Source organism: Diadema setosum, chromosome 4 (genome assembly GCF_964275005.1).
Source record: "Diadema setosum chromosome 4, eeDiaSeto1, whole genome shotgun sequence".
In the NCBI taxonomy this organism is placed as follows: domain Eukaryota; kingdom Metazoa; phylum Echinodermata; class Echinoidea; order Diadematoida; family Diadematidae; genus Diadema; species Diadema setosum.
The window spans coordinates 7865874-7887315 of record NC_092688.1 but is presented as its reverse complement, the minus strand read 5'-3'; the positions used below and the strand labels follow the sequence as shown (position 1 = coordinate 7887315).

Sequence of the window (21442 nt, the reverse complement as noted above, 5' to 3'; positions counted from 1 at the left end):
GTGGCTGGTATACAGTTTGATCCAAATAGTTTTAGCTTTACTTTCATGTATTTAACTTTGAAACATGTCAACTGGTTTTTTAATTACAACACATTGTTTTCATTAATGTGTGGTAACGGAAGGACAAAGAGCTTTGTGTGCATACAGTGAAGGATGTTATTTCCAACTTTAATGTTCATCCTTGTAGTCCAATGTGATATTTTTTCTTTCTTTTGCTTAATCCCCCAAATAGCCAAATCTTATGGACTCATTTCACAGTGTGTGTGTGTGTGTGGGGGGGGGGGGGGGGGGAGGGGGGTTCTTGGGGGCTTATCCCCAGGCCCTCCCCCCCCCCCCCAATCTCTAACACTGTTTGCATAAATAAATCATGATTAAAATCTGCACACATCACCCTGGAGAGTAATCTACACGAGACCATAGTTAGATTGTTCAAAATATGAATTGATTATGCAGATTTATTCAATAAATTACATTTTAGTCCGTAGAATACTAATGTGAAGCAATTTACGGACATTTTTTGGTGTGGATCTTCATTTTGAGGTATTAAACAAATGTAGTGATAAACAATTGCAAAATCAATCTCAATTCTTTTATTTTTTATTGTTTCTTGAATTTCTTTTGTATTTCTTTGGTTTTTTTTTTCCTTTTGTTGTTTGTTTTTTTTTCCAAAGAAAATTGTCACAGACCACTTTTTAACCATAGTTAGGCAAAAGTCAAGTAATCAAAGTGATCAAAAGAAAAAAATTATCAGATGTTTATGAGTTTTATGAAAGAGCACTATTTCCCATAGGGTTTGTACACACAAAATTACAAAATTGAGCCAATTTTGGGTCGACCTGCATTCAGGAAAGAGGTGTGGCTTCATTTGTTATTTGAATTTAGTCAAGGGTACTTAGAGTAGGTTCTGACACATTTGTGTTCTCATCTTAGGGACATTAAATAGCTAAAAACAGACTCTAAGTCCTTCCATTACCACAACTTTGTCCTTCCGTTACCAGCTTCGGTAACGGAAGGACATTTTTAATTTATTTATAATTATTCAAAGAGGAGGGGTTTCGTGGATGGATGGGTGCCAAGTTATAGGCCTACCTAAACTTGCTTTGCACTGAAAATTTTATGGTTTTTATATTACTATTTTTGATAAAATATTAAAAAGACCTCTTTTTGTGGTAACGGAAGGACAAAATACAAGGTCATCTTTAGGAAGTCACTGAAGCGTAACAAATCATGGAAACCGTAAAAATATTAAATGAACTGTTTCTTTCATATTTACTAAGTTCTAAATATAACAATTCATAACATTTATTTCTCAAATATTGAATACAGGCCATGCTACATTTGTATTATAATTTATGCATTTTTGAAAATTAATAAGATTAGTTAAACAATTGAAAAATTGACCCCGAATATGTTATAAAACTAAACATTTTTACTCAAATCCATAAAATTCAAACTTTAAGCTTTCATTTGATACCAAAATTGCGTGGGAAATATGAATTTGAAATTTTAGATGTCATGTCCACTTTGGCGTGGAATTGCCCCCCTGCCTTCTGAAAGAGAGAAGACGAGTATTCTTTTGTTATGTGAGAAAAGTGAAAATATGTTGATTTTTCTTTATTCTTTCTTTATATTGTTGTACACATGTGACATCACAAGCTATAGTAGTCTTCTCATCCAGCCGTGACTGAGCAGAAACTTCAAGAATTCATAACTTTTGAACGGATTGTCCGATTTTCTTCAAACTCTCACTGATGTGTTCTACTAATATTGTTGCATCCACTCAACCCACATGTCTATGAAGGTAAACTTGTCCTTTAACCCGTTAAGGATGGTTTGATTTTGCTACAACACGCAATTCCCATAGACACCTGCCCGAGTACACTCGGATCTCGTCCTCAACGGGTTAAAGGGACTGTACAGTACTGGTTGAGGTGGGGATTCATGTTTTGAACATTCTTAAGTGATATAATGAGAAAACTCTTATGAAATATGAAAGAGCATGGAATTTCAAGAAGGACTCAACGTTTATTTGATGAAAATTGGTTTTCAAATGGCTGAGATATCAAAAAAAAAGTGATAATAATAAAATGCGACAGGCCACGCCTTTTATTAGGATCTCTTTGTTTCACCTTGTTTTTGGATAACTCAGCCATTTCAAAACCAATTTTCATCTCATAGAGTGGTTTCTGAATATCTTGCAAAACATTAAATGCTAAATTCTCACCTTGATCAGAACTGCACAAACCCTTTAAAATGCCTGCACTAACAGAGAGGCCCACTGGATCAAATTCCCCTTCTCAGCACAAGTTGCCTAGGGTATATCAAAAGGTTTCTGGAGGACACATACAAAACTGAACTGACATTCTGCATTTATACTCAAAAGTCTACACAGCATTTTGCAAGAGTAATACAGAGTATGATGTGACATCATATTCATTTATTACTGATGTGCAGGACGGTGAAGTCAGTTATTTGTGGAGACAAGATGAACTATGTATGGGCCTAACATATAATATACTTCTTATGAGCTTGTGTGACCACTGTGTTGCCTACAAGATAAACATATCTTTTACTTCCTAGTGCAACAGTCACCCATACCAATGAATGCTAAAGGTTGGCAGTAAAGAGAAAGCACCGAGGAAAAGGAGAAAAAAAAATATCATGTACACCCACAGCAGAAGTTTAGAGACCATCAAATAGGCCTACAGGCTTGGTTGTACAATAAATAAGAAAACTGCAAAGGAAAGGCTTCTTCGGAGACTACAAGATGCAGCATTGAATATCACAGTGTTTTGCATGCACGTGAAGAGCTGGTGATATCTGGGACAGCAATATTACAGTTAGGCTCCCTTCCAGGCTCTATTTCTTTATCATCCATGAACAAGATAACCAATACTCCTTCACTCTGCTTTTCATTTCCAAAACCTGAAGGATTTCCTGTGTAATTCTCCATTCTATTTGTATTATTTTTCATGAAATTCATCAGTACTTGATGGTGCAGCCCCCCATTTTTTTGTGACCAAAGTCTCAAGTCTCCTGAAATGAGGCTACTACAGAAGTTGACCTGGAAGAGGTTGCATTACTGATTGCACGTAGACCACAGCCATCACGCAGATACCATCCGCTGCTTGGATGCAAGCTTAATGAGCACATACAACTTTGTATGTACGCAGGAGAGGCACTTGCATGGAGGGTACAATTTAGGCATCGGCAGTCTTGTCTGCCTGCGTAGGGTACATACTGTATGCAGCATCTATGCAGACTGGTCATTAATCTCTTACATTCTCTCTCCAAATAGGTTTTGATTACTTGACATTAAACTGAACTGTCTTATGATCGACACATACATTGTACATTGTACATCGTACATAATACCGAGGAGCAGGTTTGCCAAGGGATAGCAAATGTACCAATACATCACATGGTACGGATGGTTGACTAACCACAGCCCTAATACATAGCTATAGGCTGAAAATATACATGTACATTTAATATGTAAATCACTGAGAATTCTAGTAGCATGAAGATAATAACCCTGGTATGGGTAATTGTCTCAGAAATGTATACCAGCATAACTCTTTTTTTTTCTTTTTTTCTTTTTAATGAACATGCAAGCACTGTTGAAGATGGACTATTGGTGAACCTTGTGTCACTGTGTGCTATTAAAGAGACGGGTTAATGGGGGTTTAGATCACACAGACAAGTCCCTGTGCACTCGAAAGTCATACACTGTACTGAATATCATCATACTTATCTTTTCCTCCCCAACTTATGCACACCCCTACTACTGGTCAATTCATGTATGCTGGCAGGGTTTAATATAGTAAATCACTTTGCTGGTAGATAATTTTGAGGTGCATCAGAAAACACACAATAAACCTGGTACCTACATGTATGTGTCATTACTTTGTCTGTGCGCTTTGTATTGATCATCCTTCAAAGCAGGAAGCCAGCAGGCCACCTAACCAACTACAGTTGAACCTCTCGTGTCCGGACAAGTCGGGACCGGGACTCATCCGGATAAGGGATTTGGCCGGATACGGGAGACTCAATGCTTTATACATGTACATAATGTAGCCCATTTAGTACCACATGTAGTAATGTGTATACTGCAACCTTTTCATTGTTACACTCAGTAACAGACCCCAAAATAGAGGTGTATGTTAATGTTGGAAGTAATATGTAATTCATGTGTGTTTGTGTAGGAGTTCTCAAGGAGTTGGGAATTCCCCTTTCCTCCCGTAATTATAAAAAAAAAAAAAATAAAAATCACGGCGAGATTGCGTCCGTATAATACAGAGATCCGGATAAAGGGAGGCCGGATAAGAGAGGTTCAACTGCACTGCCATTTTCATCCCTATGGCTCCTTTCATACAGCAATAAAAGAAAAAAAAGAAAAAAAAAAAGAAAAAAGTATGTGGTGAAGCTTCCTTCCCTAATCCAATATTGTTAATTTCTTGATTATCTCCTCCTCCCCACCCCCAAAAAATCTCATAAAATATATGTACATCAATGCAAATATTTCAATGTTTAGTAGTTTGTCTTCAAGAAGGATAAAGCACTGTAATCCTCTCCCCATACACCTCTTTCTCACATTGTACCTAGGAGGTTCAAAGAAGAAACACAGACAATTCCCATTATAATGAAGTCCTCGGGACCAGCACTTTTCTTTCATTATATCGGAATTTCATTACATCCTATAAGCTGTTATTTTTGCAAGGGTTTAATTTTCATGAATTTCGCAAATCACTGTTGGACCACACATTTAACCACATGCAAAAATAGATCTCAGACTGACAGACATTAGTGCACTTACGAAGCCAAGGTGTCAAAATGGTGAAAATAGCATCTCGCAAAATGGCCTTGACCTCCTCATTCGTGAAAATATCTGTACCGGTACGCAGAAATATCTGTACACAAAAATAAAACCTTACAGTAGTAGAAACAATTCTTGGGGCCTTATTTTTTACTCCATTGTTATGGGGAGATCAGATTTGTTATGTATGAAACCGTGCTTCCTATAATAGGAGTACACTGTATAAATAATTCATCCACACTTTGACACAGATTTTGGATGAGACACTACTCTTTACGATGTCAATTATGATTAACACTGAACTCACATACACACAGGATGAATAATTGTTTTTTCCTACTGTAGTAGCTCACTCCAGTACTGGCATTTCATCCTGCATAAAAGATAACGTCCCTGTACATGTACATTCTTTTGCAACAGTTAGATGACCCACAAAACCAAACCAGGAAATACCACTGTGTGGCTTATTGCATGTATGGATCATTGCTGTACCTCATTCAGTGTGTGAACTGAAGAGTACAATGAGTGAATCAGCATTTCTATGAGTAAGTTTTTTTTGGGGGGTCTTTTTTCCGTTTGAACACCAATGAGCCTTGTCATGCAGATACACCATGACTTAACACAAACATGAGGTACCTGTAACTGTACTTGACAGTGCGTTTGCAAGTTTTTAGCCTTTTAATGTGTGTGTGTGTGTGTGTGTGTGTGTGTGTGTGTGTGCGCGCATGTGTACAAAATGTGTTGTGTGAGTGTGTGCTATATGTGTGTGTACAAGTTTTGTGATGTGTGTGAAGGAGAATACATACAAAAAACACAAAGACTGGGAAACAGAACTGTCAACAGTAATGACTTGCATGTAAACACTTGCATTCGAAGTGCTTTGCAAACTCTACAACTGTACGCATCCAAACCGTTATTTTTTTCACTGGCTCTTAAAGATAATATAAAGTTTTGGTATTACCTCAAAAGTTTCCCTGAATTTCCCTGTCTTAGTTTGTGTTTCAGGTTAAAGTACCTTTCATATAACTAACACTGTGAGACTTACTCGCCCCAAAGTGCTCTCATGTCTTAGTAATCATGCAATAATGGTTTCGTACCAGAGCCGCCGCCGTACGGCGGCGAGGTAGTACACGTATTGTGCGAATATCACTGCGACCAGCAGCATGCAGCCCCATACGCATACTGTGTAGCTAACTGCGACCAGCAGCCCCATACGCATAGCTAAATGGGGCTTCGCATTGTAGCTTACAGGATCATGACAGATTTAGTATCGCGGGTAAATATCAACTTAAAATCCAAAAATTTCTTCAATTTAAAGACTTACCAGTTAAGTTGAAGTATTGAAAACAGGCTTTGGGCAACGTTTGGTTTTGCCAATAGTCCCTTTCTGTTCGAATTGATGACTGAATGTGACTCGGTCGAGAGGACCTTGGGAGAGCTACGTACACTGAATTGACGGCCAGCGCATGCGCACACAAACATCTTATCCATTCATGGATTTGAAATTTGTTCGCATGTGATGTGTGCGTATGCGCTGGCCGTAGTAATCAGTGTATGTAACTCTCCCACGGTCCTCTCGACAGAGTCACATTCAGTCATCAATTCGAACAGAAAGGGACTATTGGCAGAACCAAACGTTGCCCGAAGCCTGTTTTCAAGACTTCAACTTAATTGGTAAGTCTTCAAATTGAAGAATTTTGTGGATTTTAAGTTGATATTTGCCCGAGATACTAAATCTGTCATAATCCTGGATGCTACAATGCGAAGCCCCATTACGCTATGCGTATGGGGATGCTGGTCGCTATGCGTATGGGGCTGCTGGTCGCAGTTAATTGCATGATTACTAAGAAATGAGAGCACTTTGGGGCGAGTAAGTCTCACAGTGTTAGTTATATGATAGATAATATGATAGATACCTTAACCTGAAACACGGAAATTCAGGGAAACTTTTGACATACCAAAACTTTTTATTATCTTTAATAGTTTGTTTATGATGTAACATTCCATATTTCACTCCTACAACCAGTCTTTTGCATAAAAGCACATGAATTCAAAATGCATCAATGAATTTCAGCCAGCATCTTGCATTTAAGTACAATTAAGTTAAAGGTGCGTAGGCCCGGTAGTTGCGGGGGCACTGTTGGATGATAGTGCTGAGCACTGTTAGCATTGATACAAAGACTGCTGAAGTTGAGCTGTCATCAAGGGTCAAGCAAGTACGCAGTAGGTGTTGCTAAGTAATGCTGCCTTCATTGTCTTCTCTGTGCATCACACAGTCTGTAGTGATGCCAGGGTGCGTGCTCCTTAGTATGAGGTCACAGAAGAAGTTTGCTATAAAAGCTGTCATCATGAGCTGAATCATGAGCCGAACTGTGACTGGACCAGTGACTACAGTGGCTCAGACTTCTTCGGACTCATGGAAATGGGTCAGAGCATAAGGGCTAACTTGATAGCATCATAGGTCTCTGTAGGAAACTTGCGCCGTGCGCCCACGTACGCATTCAACTAAACCACCGGGTCCATGTGCCTTTAAGCATAACATCAAAATGGCGACATGTTTTCTTTTCTTGTGTACATTTGACCTGAGGCACTGACTTCACAGAGCAGACAGTGGGAGAATAAAGGATTACACAATCAACAGATGAAATAAAATTTAAATTTAACAGCAATAGCAGTCTGAAAGCCTGCTTTCAGATGCAATCTCCTGAATTCTGCAAAGCATGGAAATATATTCATACTTTGCAGTTTGTGGGTTGACTTTGGGTACAGCACATAGTGTACAGTGTAAGTGTGCACACTATAAGCAGGGTCATGATAAGAAAAACATCACACACTACTCTGCCATTCATCACAGGCTTCTAGAGGGACACAAGACAAATGGAATCTCACTCCACGAGATGATTTTCACTGTAAACCAGGGAACCATTTTGAAGATACTGCTGTAGCATGAATGTGAGCCAGCCAAAATGTACATGTATGTATTATGTACAACATTCAGTAAAAGTGCATCCCTGGTCATATTCAAGCTCAAATAAAAATACTGTATACCCTAAATGACATTAGAGAAAGAGAGAGAGAGAGAGAAAAAAACATGTTCACATTCATTTTCTACTTTCAAGGAGTGTGTCATCTCGTTTCACAGAAAATTTAAGTATAATATGAGGTCTATGCTACATACAGTGTACATCCTTGTAAACGTGGAACTGAATGTTGTGATACAAGGTACATTTACCATGCCACCTTATATTTCAACTCTCATAAAGCTCATAGCTCCATTATGCTTCTAAAGGATTACTGGTTAGTCTGTGAGTTTTACTCGTGTGTATCTCTTTTTCACTCACACACATAATTATACCTGTACCTTGTTTAATCACACTGTGGTGTGAACATCACATATCGTAGTCAAACCACTGCTGTCACATACAGCCGTATGACACAATGTTTAATGTAAATTCAAGTATTTATTATCTGAATCCAACCCATGTATCACTAAAATCAGGCATGCAAGGCATTTTCAAATTAAGTACTGACCTAAACGTTAAATCAATACACTTGAACAAAAGCAAGAACAATACAACACTCACAAAGGACTGGGAGGTCGGTCAACCAGCAACACGATTCAATGAAAGCCGTTTACTGCTGTGCGCTTTTAGCCTCAGAACTGTGCAATTTAGGGATTCCAACAGAGTGCAAACCGTGCCACGTTGTTATTGATAGAAACTCCTTCAGGTTTTGGCTAGGAACAGCTGTTATTCATATGCAAATGCCAAGCCCCCAACACATCAGCCAATCAGGAAGAAGAGAAAGAGGGTGTGTGTCCCACCACTACAGTGGATTCTCTGCAAACTATGAAGCCATGCATTGTACATTGTGTACCCTTTAGTTTTAGCTGTCTGAGGCACAGTACCACATGTGGGTGCCAGTAAAACGGCTCTTGATTTGACCTTCTTGTGCCTTTCACAGAGGTATTACACAGGTACAACGTATCTCCAGAAATCTGGAAAGTTCTGTTAGTATTCGCCATCTTTGAAAATAAATGACATTCAATGAAGTGACAATGAATTGCTTTTCTATACTTATAAAATGGTTTTATGCTTATATGGTTTTGTTTCAGCAGCAAATCAGTAGTCAAGTGCAGTCATTAATGGATAAATTTCTCCCAATTACCATGTGACCTTTTCAGTCACAAACTAAGGAAACGGATAACTAATGGTAATATTCTTACTAATCTAGTATCAGACCTTCAATTCATACAGAGAGCCAACTCTATGTACAAGTAGTTGGATTAATTTAGAACAATATTTCATAGTAATCAAAGCAGAATTCAATCTTTATCACAGTAGAGTACTAAGTATAGCTAAACAAACTCAGTTGTAAAATATGCAGGGCTGCCATCATTCCTATCACAATCACAGTCGTTGAGCAGTTCCAAAAGGGCAATCAGGAAGAAAATGTAATGTCTGTGTGTTACACATACACTCATCTCAATAGGTAAAAATAAGGGAGATTTCTGTACTCTCTTGAAAGCACATGGAAAGATATTGAGGTTTAAAAGGGTCTCCTTGAAAATCAGGGACACTTGGCAGATCTGTATTATGGTGAAAGAATCATACAATCCAACTATCAACTACCATTGTGCAACCCGTAAGTGCTTGGTGAATGCAACCTCAGTCTTTTGAAACCACAGAACTTTTTAATACTAAACAGGAAACACACTCATCAAAGGCTGCTTTCTGTCCTGCATCTCGGCAATCTGATAACTTTTTTACTTCCATTTTCATTAATAAAAGTAAAGTAAGCACAAATGAATTATTACTTGTGCACTCACAAGTCTGACTTAATGTTACATGCTTGCTGTTTTGTATTAAACATTCACACACAAAGAGGTTTCAAAGATACATGTAGCAGGTCAACAAATATGATTTTGATATCTTGTGATTTTACCAAGTCTCAGTGCTTTTTACTTAAAAATACTTTGTTGCTTCATTGTGAGCATGTTTTTTGAAAACTCAAAATTTCACTTCATCCACAAGAGAAAGACCTATCAGGCAAAGGTAATTTGTAATGGACGCAACAATTTTTACTGCACTCAAGCTGAGAAAGTCTCACACATCAGTTGATTTTGCAAGTAATGCAACACACCAGCCATGACAGAATATCATTAGTTTCAATCAAGGTGAAATTCTGGAGACAAAACATGTGGGTAAGCACTTGCTTCAGCCTACACAACCTCACAACACCACCTCCAGACTGTCATCTTGCATCTTAACTATCTTTAATTTATGAACATCAGGGGCTGCACCATTCTTCATTACCCTGATATAACAGGCCAGACTTTACAACTCCTCTCCTTGCATTAGGGCCTACCCTTCCAAGGCTCCAAGAGCATGAGGAGATTTGCAGAAAGCTTGGGGTGCTACACAGCATCTTGCTTGTCTCAAATCTTTTGTACTCTGCACTGCAGCCAATACACCTGGTAGAAGCTGCATTGTACAGACTGTACATCCAGTTGATAGTGTGTAACGTATAATACAAAGTTAGTCAGTCCGCATACAATTTTGTGAGTTCAACCCAAGCACATGCTTTTCTTTCAGGTTGAGTGCCCATGTTTTGGCTCCGGTACATGTATTAGCACGGACACCACTGCTGCAACGAGAAGTTGCCATCTCCTTTCACAGTAGTGACATATTATACATATGACATTCACTGGCAGCCATACAAACACTGTAAACAACTTTACCAGTCAGACAGTTTATGACCCTTCACACACCAACACTATTCCAATATAGTACAGTTAAACTCGCATAAGTCGATCTTCTCGGGACTGAGCAAAACACATCGACTTAGGCGAGTTTCGACTTGTACGTAAGTCGAAAAAAAATCGACTTAAAGTTACAACACACGTACATAGGTATGTTGTCTACTCTGGAGCCGAGAGCTGGAGCGGTGTGCCCGATATTTGCCCTTCAGCAAGACACTTTATCCACATTGATGCAGGCCAGGGCTCCACACTAACTTTTATTTTGGTGGCCCCAAAATGATTGATTTTTATTTTTTGGTGGCCCGAACAAAAAAAAAAACAAAACAAGCAAAACTAAATCGGTCCTACGTTCGGTCCGAAAGTTACCGTTATTTATTTCTGATTGTAAAAGCAATCATCCACCATTTACAAGTATTTTAACACCTTCCGGAGCCGAATGTTGCCGTTAATCATTTTCAAATGTAAAAACAAGCAACCGACATTCATTCTAGGATCTTACGGAGCTGAATATCATCCTTATTCATTTCCGAACGTGAAAGCAAACATCCGCTTTTTATTTCATCATCTAAATGAGCCGATTGATACCGTTAATCATTTCCAAATGTAAAAGAAACAATCTGTTACTTATTTTAGCATCGTACGGAGCAGAATATTACCGTTATTCGATCTCCAAATTCAAAAGCAAACACCCGACATTTATTTTATGATCGTAAGGAGCCGAATGTTACTGCTGTCCACTTCCGAAAGTGAAATGAATCATCTGACATTTATTTTGGCATCTTCAGGAGTCGAATGTTACATGCTATTTACTTTCGAACGTAAAAGCGAACTTTCGGCAATTATTTCATCATCGCACTGAGTTGAATACTATAGTTATTCATTTCCGAACGCCAAAGCAAACATTCAACATTTATTTTAGCATCTTCCGGAGCTGAATGTTACTGCTATTTACTTTCGAACATAAAAGCAAACATAAGACATTCATTTTATCATCGGACGGAGTTGAATACTATTGTTATTCATTTCCGAACGTTAAAGCAAATATCAAACATTAACTTTACTATCAAACGCAGCTAAATGTTACTGTTATTCATTCCGAAATTTAAAAGCAAACATCCGACAGTTATTTAGCATCGTATGGAGAAGAATATTACTGCTGTTCACTTACGAACGTAAAAACAATCATCTGACATTTATTTTAGCATCTTCTGGAGCCGAATGTTATTGCTATTTACTTTCGAAAGTAAAAGCAAACACCCGACATTTATCTCATCGTCGTACGAAGTTGATTATCATTGTTATTCATTTCCGAACGTCAAAGGGATAATTCGACATTTACTTTAGCATCTTCCGGAGCTGAATGTAAATGTTATTTACTTTCGAACGTAAAAGTAAACATCCGACATTTATTTCATCATCGTACGAAGTTGATTATTATTGTTATTCATTTCCGAACGTCAAAGGGATAATTCGACATTTACTTTAGCATCTTCCGGAGCTGAATGTAAATGTTATTTACTTTCGAACGTAAAAGTAAACATCCGACATTTATTTCATCATCGTACGAAGTTGATTATTATTGTTATTCATTTCCGAACGTCAAAGGGATAATTCGACATTTACTTTAGCATCTTCCGGAGCTGAATGTAATTGTCATTTCATTTCGAACGTAAAAGTAAACATCCGGCATTTATTTTATCATCGTATGGAGTTGAATATCATTATTTTTCATATCCGAACGTCAAAGCAAACATTCGACATTTATTTCAGCATCTTCCGGATACTTTTTTCTTATCCTTATTCATTTCCGAACGCAAAATCAAATCTCTGACATTCCAAAAGTATAAGCAAACATCCGACATTTATTTTAGTATTATACGGAATCGAATATTACCGTTATTCATTTCCAAAATTAAAAGAGCAAACATCTGACATTTATTCAGCATCTTATGGAACCGATTGTTACCGCTTCATTTCCAAAACTGAAGGCAAACATTCGGTTTTTTTGGTGGCCCGGCGTGCGTTTTTGGTGACCCCGGTCGCAAATTAACCATTCGCGAAATCGTGATTCGATTCGCGAAAAGACTCCGCTAAATACAAGCCATGGATCGCTACACTCGGCAGGGGCAACGTCGTCCTTTCACCAGGTCTCGTTACAAAAGCAAAATCTCGCGTGAGTTCTTGCGTTACCTATCGTTAATGTTAACGAAACATCGTTAATTTGCGCTAGGGATCGTTACTCATCGTTGCTACAAACGTTAATTTTCCCGATCGTTAGTTTGCGTTACTAACGATTCAGGTGAAACCGCTTGCGTTAATGAAACGTTAATTTTTATTTACGCAGTTTCTTTTGGTATATACTGTATGTAAACAAAAACTGGCGTCTCGTGATTTTGACAGTGATTTATTACACAATAAAATCTTATTCGACTTAGGCACAATGAATTCAATGGTTTTTCCGTGAAAGTGTTCTTGGAAATTCATCGACTTAAGCGAGTATTCGACTTAAAAAATTCGACTTATGAGTGAATTAATACATGTAAGTCAATGGGGAAAAATCGGGACTTTTTAAAATTATCGACTTGCGCGATTATTCGACATATGCGATGTCGACTTAGGCGAGTTTAACTGTATAGTCAAACTTCAAATCCAAAAAATCCAGGTAGACAAATCCAGCATCATGCTGGATTTGTCTACCTGGTGTAGGACTAAAGAATCTACATGGTAGAATGAGAGATTAATCAAAACTGGATGAAAGTAAAGATGAATAGGAAGGAAAGACAGAATTATTCAGATTGAAAAGGAAATAAACAAAACATGAGAAAAAGGATGTAAATATTATGTAAAAATGAAATATGAGAAAAAGATATTGGAGGGAAAAAAAAGCAAAAGGTACAAATTGTAGTTTGAGGGAAAGATAACCGGTAAAGAAAACAACAATTAGGCAGAATGTAAGATTGAACAGGAAATTGAGAAAGTTAGACACAAGGAAAGCCACAAAGAAATGATAAATACGAAGGAAAGGGAAAGTTAGGAATACATGAAATGGAAAGAAAAGAAGATAGAATTCAAGAAAAAGAGGAAGATGGGTAGTGACCTTGCACTTTTGTACATGCTGACTGCATGCTACAGTACAGTACGGTCAGGAGACGACCTACTTCCTTTGTTTTCCTTTATATTCGAGTTCTGGTGTGTACACACGTGTCGTGGTAGACGCGTTTTGATCTTAATTTAGCACTCTTCGCGTGCCAATGTTACATTTTAGCGAGTGTCAACATTCAACGTTTCATGTGTTCGCCCCACCTTCAATAAGACCATGGATCAATCAGAAATCGTATTTTCACGGCAACCAATGAACGTTGTTTTTCAGCCCTGGTCACCGATCGCTGAGGCCGCGCTCGCGATGTCATTCCTTGATGTTCGTCACTTTGCTCTTAGTACTCATGTCACGTAACTTCACGTAGGTCTGCAGTCGCGTTATAATATAAGAGTTTAGTCATTATCGTATCGCTATCAACGGGAACCCGATTATCTTCATCTTCCGTGGATATCTCATTGGATATACTGCCCTCTTAAAAGCTGTTGTTCTGATTTCACTGTGTTTCCGAATATTCATATTTTGGATTACATTTTTCCCCACGCAAAAGGAAACGCATCATTCTTTTTCGTGGATCTTTACTGGGAGTGTGCAATATCTGTGAACGTAACCTACGCGGTTATTTTTAGCTAACGTGTGTTAGCATCGCGACGCTAAACCAGCGGACGTTTTGCTTCCAGGGGTGACACTTCAAGTTCACCTGGGATTTTCGGTGGCTGGCCCCCTACCCTTAGCCTGTGTTGTAGCATAGCAGTCCTGCCTACTCGTAACATTCTCCAGTCTACTCCTAGACGTCTAGACGTGTTATCTCGGTGAGTAGAGTAGCGTCTGGTCTACGTAGACACAGTGTAATCAACCGTTTACTCTACAGATGTAAGGGGCTGCACACACACATACACACACGCTCAATCACTTTTTATAGAAGCTACAACCACCACAGCAAGACTTGGCTGAGAAAAAGGGAAAAACAAATATTGTTACTACATTTTAGCTTTTCAAGACACCAAAGAAAAAGCCGCTGTGATCACTATATTAGATCAAATGATTGACCCTTTCTGCATGCACTAAATGTATTTGTACATGTGCAATTGCTTGTGTACAGATCTGCATTTCAAGTGATCGAGATTTCCCGACACTTGTCGGAAAGTGTTAAAACTTACATTGCATTAAGTTATGTAACTTGGGAGACTCAGTTGCCATTATTACAAGTTACTGAATAACTAAGGTAAGTTTGTGCATGTTTTGAAACCATTTGACGAGGAAGTGCAAAAGTACACTAGCGGAGTAGCGCCGCATTTACAAGGTGTAGAACACTATTCATTGTATAGTGCCATTTATCTGTCTAGTTTTAGAAACATTCTCAAAAGGTGCCCATCCAGCTTCCACAATGTGTTACACATCATTCACAAAGTTGCTGGAAAAGTTAGAGACTAATGCACTTGTCAATGTAATGACGCACCCCACTACCCCCGGATATGGGTGCGTCATGGTCTTTTTTTGACTGACCACACGGGGTTTTTGACGGACACCACAGTCACCACAGTCACTTTTTTGACGGACAAAACGCTGCAAGTGACGAACACCACAGTCACTTTTTTGACGGACAACACGTTGAAAGTGACGCACACCTCGGTCACTTTTTTGATGGACATCCTCTGTACATTTGACGCACCCCCGAAAATACTGAAACGATTTTTGCATACGTTTTATTCAAGCAATTTCATTTTCTTTTGGTTCGTAAACATAATTTGTAAAAGTTTCAGCAAGTTTCCCTTACCCTGGCCCTGTAAGCACCGTACCGTCATTCACCGTACATCACGCTGCTGCATGCTATGATATTCCGTACAGTAGTATGTATTCTGTGCACACAATCCATACATACGGTACATGACAATCACATGTGTGCAGATGCACTGTGTGTGCACGGCCATTGCTAGTCCGGTGGATGCATACTGCAGCGCAGGTACACACCATGCCACGGCATTCCCGCGAGTATACACAGCCCAGTCGCTGTACGCAGAGATTCGCACAGCGTACTGACAGCGTCGCGCGTCTGGTCGGGCTAATCCCGCGAGCAGAAAATGGCATGCGGCAGGCAGTTTCTTCTGCTGCCGCTTCTTATTTTTTACTGTCAAAAATTCGCCTTTGTCACCACAGAACATTATTTAGACGCACATTGTATTGGAATATAAACGAATTTTCTTCGATAGCAATGTGTGTTGGTGTTGCATCGCAATATACAATAGGCACCAAGTGTTCGACAGTACGGTTGAAATTGTTACATCGCTAAACAGTCCCTGGTTTGAGATTGAGTATGCATGATTTCATGGTTTTGTTGGAGGGAAAATGTGAGGAAAAAGGGTGGCTTTTAAATTATTTGCTTGCCAGATTCTGGCAAGCATTTTTCCCTCTTATTCTAAAACGCTTCCCGACTTTGATTTTTCACTTGCCGCGGGAAAGCGCTCACTGTAATTTCACTCGCGGTATGTGTATACGGTACTGGTAGCGTGCAAAAATGCGTGCAGTTTTCCATAGCCAAGTGACGTACCATGACGCACCCCTCGGTCAATAATTTGACCGACAATGATGGGATTTTGACGCACCCCTCGGTCGAAGATTTGACGGACAAAGCTGGTAAAATGACAAACACCTGGATCACAAATTTGACGGACCAAACGAGGAAATGACGCACCCATGTCCGGGGGTAGTGGGGTGAGTCATTACATTGACAAGTGCATAAGACTGAGGTCCTCACTCTCAGTTGAGATTTGGGAAGGTATTGTGGTTATTACATTCCAAAGTGGGACTGCGTGGACCTCTCTAACTATAGTATAGGCTCTAACATTAGTATGATTTCTAGTGGTATTAGTATCTTAGTTAGTAATTTTCATGTTGGTATAAATTTGTAGGCCAGGTAACATTACATTAGAGAGTTCCAGATGTGGTGCAACAGAATAATCAATCCAGGAAAAGGATGTTTTATACTAGACAGAAAGATCCGTCTGTCTGGAGGAGTCTTTTATATTTTTGACGTTATCGCTCTCCTCCGTATAAGGAGGGGATCCGTGAAGCCAGATGCAGTCTCCACTGTACCATGGAGCATTCCCCAACGACCAGATACAGACCGATCTTTCGGTCAAGTTTTATACAGGCTACAACGTTAGGGCATATGGTACAAGTTAGGCCGGGCAGGGTAAACTAATGCACTTGTCAATTGAAGTCCCGGCCCCTGGGTACCCGGGGATGGCCAGGACTTGCATCCCACTTGCAATTTTGGGATGTTACACCACCCGGCCAAGTCCCGGCCAAGTCTCCGACAGGTCGGGCAAAGTTTTCACGGAAATCCCCCGCTAAGTTCCCGGCAGGCCGGGCAAAATTGAAGTTGAAATCCCCGGCCAATTCCCCGACAGTCCGGGCAATATTTGTGCAGAAATCCCCGGCCAAGTCCCCGACAAGCTGGGCGTATTTGCATAGAAATCCCCGGCCAAGTCCCGACCCTCAAGGCCCAGTCACACTGCCCAAAAGTCGCGTAAGTTTGCATGAATCACGCAAGAAATTTGGTTGTGCGTGCTTGTCCGTTGAGAATTTTCGCTGATTTACGCGATGAAAATCATCAATGAATTGCGCAAGAACTACGGAAATATCACCAAAAAAAAAATCACTAAACCACGCACTTTCAACGCATAGGCACGCAAAGGCCCCAAATAGGGCGAATTCGTGGTTGTGCGCGACGACTGAGGTCCACGGAAAATCACGCATAATCTGCACTTTATTACAATAAATTGCGTATGAATCGCGCATGATTCGCACATGAATGTGATAGCGGCAACATTTTCGCAAACGATCACTGATATTCCACGCATATTTCGTGCGTTTTTCGCGTATGTTTGAACAGCGTAGTTTTTCACGCATATTTCGCGCGTTTTTCGCGTAAGAACAACGCAAACTACGCAAAAATTACGTTAAAAAGTGCAATACTGCATAAACTTTTACGCGAAGCCGAGTTTTGAGGACCTGTCACACTGCCCAAAAGTCGCGTAAACGCATGAATCACGTAATAAATATTCGAGCTGTATTTACGCGATACATGCGCCTTTGCGCATTTCATAAGTTTGTCTACAACGTGGAACCTTCGTATAGTCAGCCGATGTGCGCCGGATCCCCGCTTTACGCAATTCCAGCTTCGCATAAAAGTTTCCGCATTATTGCGCTGTATTTTACGTAATTTTTGCGTAGTTTGCGTGGTTCTTACGCGAACAATGCGCGAAATATGCGTGAAATATCGCGAAAATGTTGCCCCTATCGCGTTCACCGACTCTCCTCTGACTATTGACATGAATACTAATGACACATGTTTCGCGCTTGTAACACCTACGTATCACTGAAAATCACTGAAAAAAAAATTTTGGCGTAGGCATATGTATCTCTAACAGAACACGCAAATAAGCGCATAAGGTATAACTTACGAAATATCTGATCGATGAATCACTAATGTATCACTAACAACTCATGTATGATTGGCGCTATATTTTTGCGTGATCTTTCCGTATAGTTCTTGCGCAATTCATCGGTGATTTTTTCATTGCGTAAATCAGCGAAAATGATCAAATTCTCGACAAGCACGCAAAACCAAATTTCTTAGGTGATTTATGCGATTACGCAACTTGGGCGGCAATACGATCGAAGGTTTCACGTCAGAAAATTCATGAAATGCGCAAATCGCGCATGTTTCACGCAAGGCTCTATTTTCTTACGTGATTCATGCGTTTACGCGACTTTTGGGCAATGTTACCGAGTCCTCAATAGCGGGGAATGGCTAGTCAAGCGAAATAATTTATGGTCACATTACCGTACTGGAAATGGTACAAGTCATGGTCAACTCTCAAGCAAAATCTGGCTCAATCTCGGCCAAAATTCCCGCCCCAAATCCCTGCCATTTGGTTGGAGCGAATTTCCCCCCGACAAGCCCCGGTTTATTCCCCACCCACCGGGGCAAAATAAGTGAATCTCCCCCGACAAAGCCCGGTCCATATTCCCGACCCACCGGGGCAAAATAATTGAATTTCCCCCGACAACACCCCGGTACATCCCGGCCACCGGGGCAAATTCAGTGAATTTCCCTTATAAAGCCCGGTCTATTCCCGACCCACCCGGGCGAAAAAAGTGCTGAAATCCCCGCCCAATTTGGTTGCAAGTCCCGGCCATCCCCGGGTACCCATGGGCCGGGACTACAATTGACAAGTGCATATAACGTTAGATAATATAGACAAATGAGGACATCATTGACAATTGATTGAATCTCTCCACTGTGCAGATACATGTATTGCACGGTTGATAACAACACACAATTATTGGAATTGGAATATATAAATACGTTTGGGTGCAATTTACAAAGCATGACACTACGAACAGAAAGTAGAAAGCACAAATAGGTACAGATAGTCACCTTCACGCAGTGAGTTTCCTGGATGAGGCGGGCGAAGAGGAGTGTGATTTCTCGCTCACGAACGTTTCGGCTGCAACGAAAGAAAGAGTGGCCTACTAATACGTGCGTGGAGCGGGGATCCCTGGTCGGTGGGCCTCCGCCTCTGGGAGCGCGCGGGCCGGCTGCTGGCGATGCGCCTCTCCTCTGGAACGCTAGATGGCGCTAGGCGCTGAACGCTAAAAATCCAAAAGAGCCAGTGCAACCCTCACGAGCCACGAGTTGCCATCTGACAAAACGCTCGCTTTAGAATGAAACACAATTTTAGTACAACTCAGTGAAAGTTTGAGGAAAATCACACAATCAGTTGAAAAAGACTGAATTTCAAAAGCTTTGGTGCCCTCATCGCTGGATTGGCGATGTGAGATGTGTGGGAAAAATGGTTAACAAAATATAACGAAAACTTGACATGTTTTCGCTTTTCGAGCATAATAAAAGAACACTTGATTCTTTCAGAAAGCAGGGGGAATATTACCCCTATATCAGTCACTAACAAGTAGAAGGAATGTGTACTTTTCATTAAAGAAAAATGAAACTTTGTGGAATTCTCTTTATATTTTCTTAATATTGTTTTTTGACATGATGTCACAATGTGATGTTAATCTCGAGAGAGATGGCGGCACCGAACTTTCAGAAGTCATAAATTTCACTGGATTGTGTATCTTCTGCCAACTTTCACTGTGTGATCTGTTAATACTGCAGCATTCACTCAATTCATGTACTGGTATTTACATTTTTGGGTTTTATTCCTCTTTAACAGAACAGTGTTGAACCACAGTGTACATATGTTACATATCTATTTAATAACACAAGCTGTAGAATGTTTTTGAAGGGGGGGGGGGAGGGAATCTTAAGACAGACCATTTGAAACAAATTTGGGTGTTGTGATTGTTTCCCAATTTTGTTTACTTGCATTTATCAATACGTTTTTTAGACCCAAGCCCCCGTTTCCAAAGCCCCTAAATAGTATAATTTGATCATTTAGTTCATGAATAGCCATTTAGGTATGCTGTAAGAATATAACCATGAATTACAATATTCTACAAAAATATTTACATATGTATGTATGTATATATATATATATATATAAAGAGTTTGTTCGCAAAAACTGATAGTTCCATTTTTGAAGATTTTGAAGTACGGTCGCTGTTATAAAGTACAAAATAATACCTTTTAAATGATATATTGGTCAAAACAAACTCTTCATATATATTTAGAAGAATATATATAAAAGAAAGAAACTTGTAATGCATTTTTGGCCAATAAAGAATGCATTTATTTCGACTTGAAAAAATTCGAAATATTCGAGTCGAATAAACTCATTACCCTTTTTCTTTATTGGCCAAAAATGCATTACCAGTTTCTTTCTTCATTTCTCTGTGGAGCTAACGTGAATTCTTAACATGTTTATATGTTATATATGAAGATTTTCATCTTCATCCTGTCAATTTGGGGTCCTGAAGTATCATCACACACACACACACACACAACAATGACCCAACCCCACCCCATTCGGATCAAACACACTCCTCACACACACAAACAAACACACACACACACACTCCTCCTCATCCATTTGTGTATGATTTCATGTATCATTTTTTTATACCAATCTATGCAAAAAGTCATGCAGGCTTACGCCATATTCACAAGACAAACTCACCACACATCATATAATGCATCAGCATTAAAGGAAGATACTGTCTTACATTCATGTTTGTTTGTTTGTTGTTTTTTTTTATTCATTGGCATAGTACTCACATTCTCAGATGCTGTTTATTTTATCCACATTGGCCCAAATTCTCGAAGGTGGTACAAATAGAAACCATGGTTTAAACCATGGACAAAAACCATGGAGCGCCAAGTGTCGCATGGAATATTTAGTTACGAAATCAGTCATTTCGTTGATGAAATGATTATTTTGTAACGAAATGACAACATTTTGTAACTAAATGAACATTTCGTCTACGAAATAATTTCGTTAACGAAACGGTCATTTTGTCGACACAATTACCAATTTCGCAACAAAATATTCCGTGCGACACTTGGCGCTCCATGGTTTTTGTCCATGGTTTAAACCATGGTTTCATTTGTACCACCTTCGTGAATTCGGGCCAATGGGTGTAAAGAGGACACATATCATTTTACTTTTTTAGAGTAATATTTCTATGGCACATTATATCAACAACTTCCAGGACTAATCTATGGTGATGAAACTCAGCATGTAGGGACTGGTACTCAGCAGAGCGGCATTTAAAAAATAATGTAAATATCCTTTACATTATA

General features: G+C 39.5%; 1 protein-coding gene across 1 annotated transcript in view; it reads right to left on the bottom strand.

The window, feature by feature from the left end:
• The window catches only part of LOC140227539 (fructose-bisphosphate aldolase-like), a 36200-nt gene extending 17024 nt beyond the window's left edge, over window positions 1-19176 (bottom strand). The window contains exon 1 of the mRNA XM_072307943.1: window positions 19121-19176. The gene's annotated coding sequence lies outside the window, so the exon portion shown is untranslated. The remainder of the gene's footprint in view (window positions 1-19120) is intronic.
• Window positions 19177-21442: the final 2266 nt, after the last annotated feature.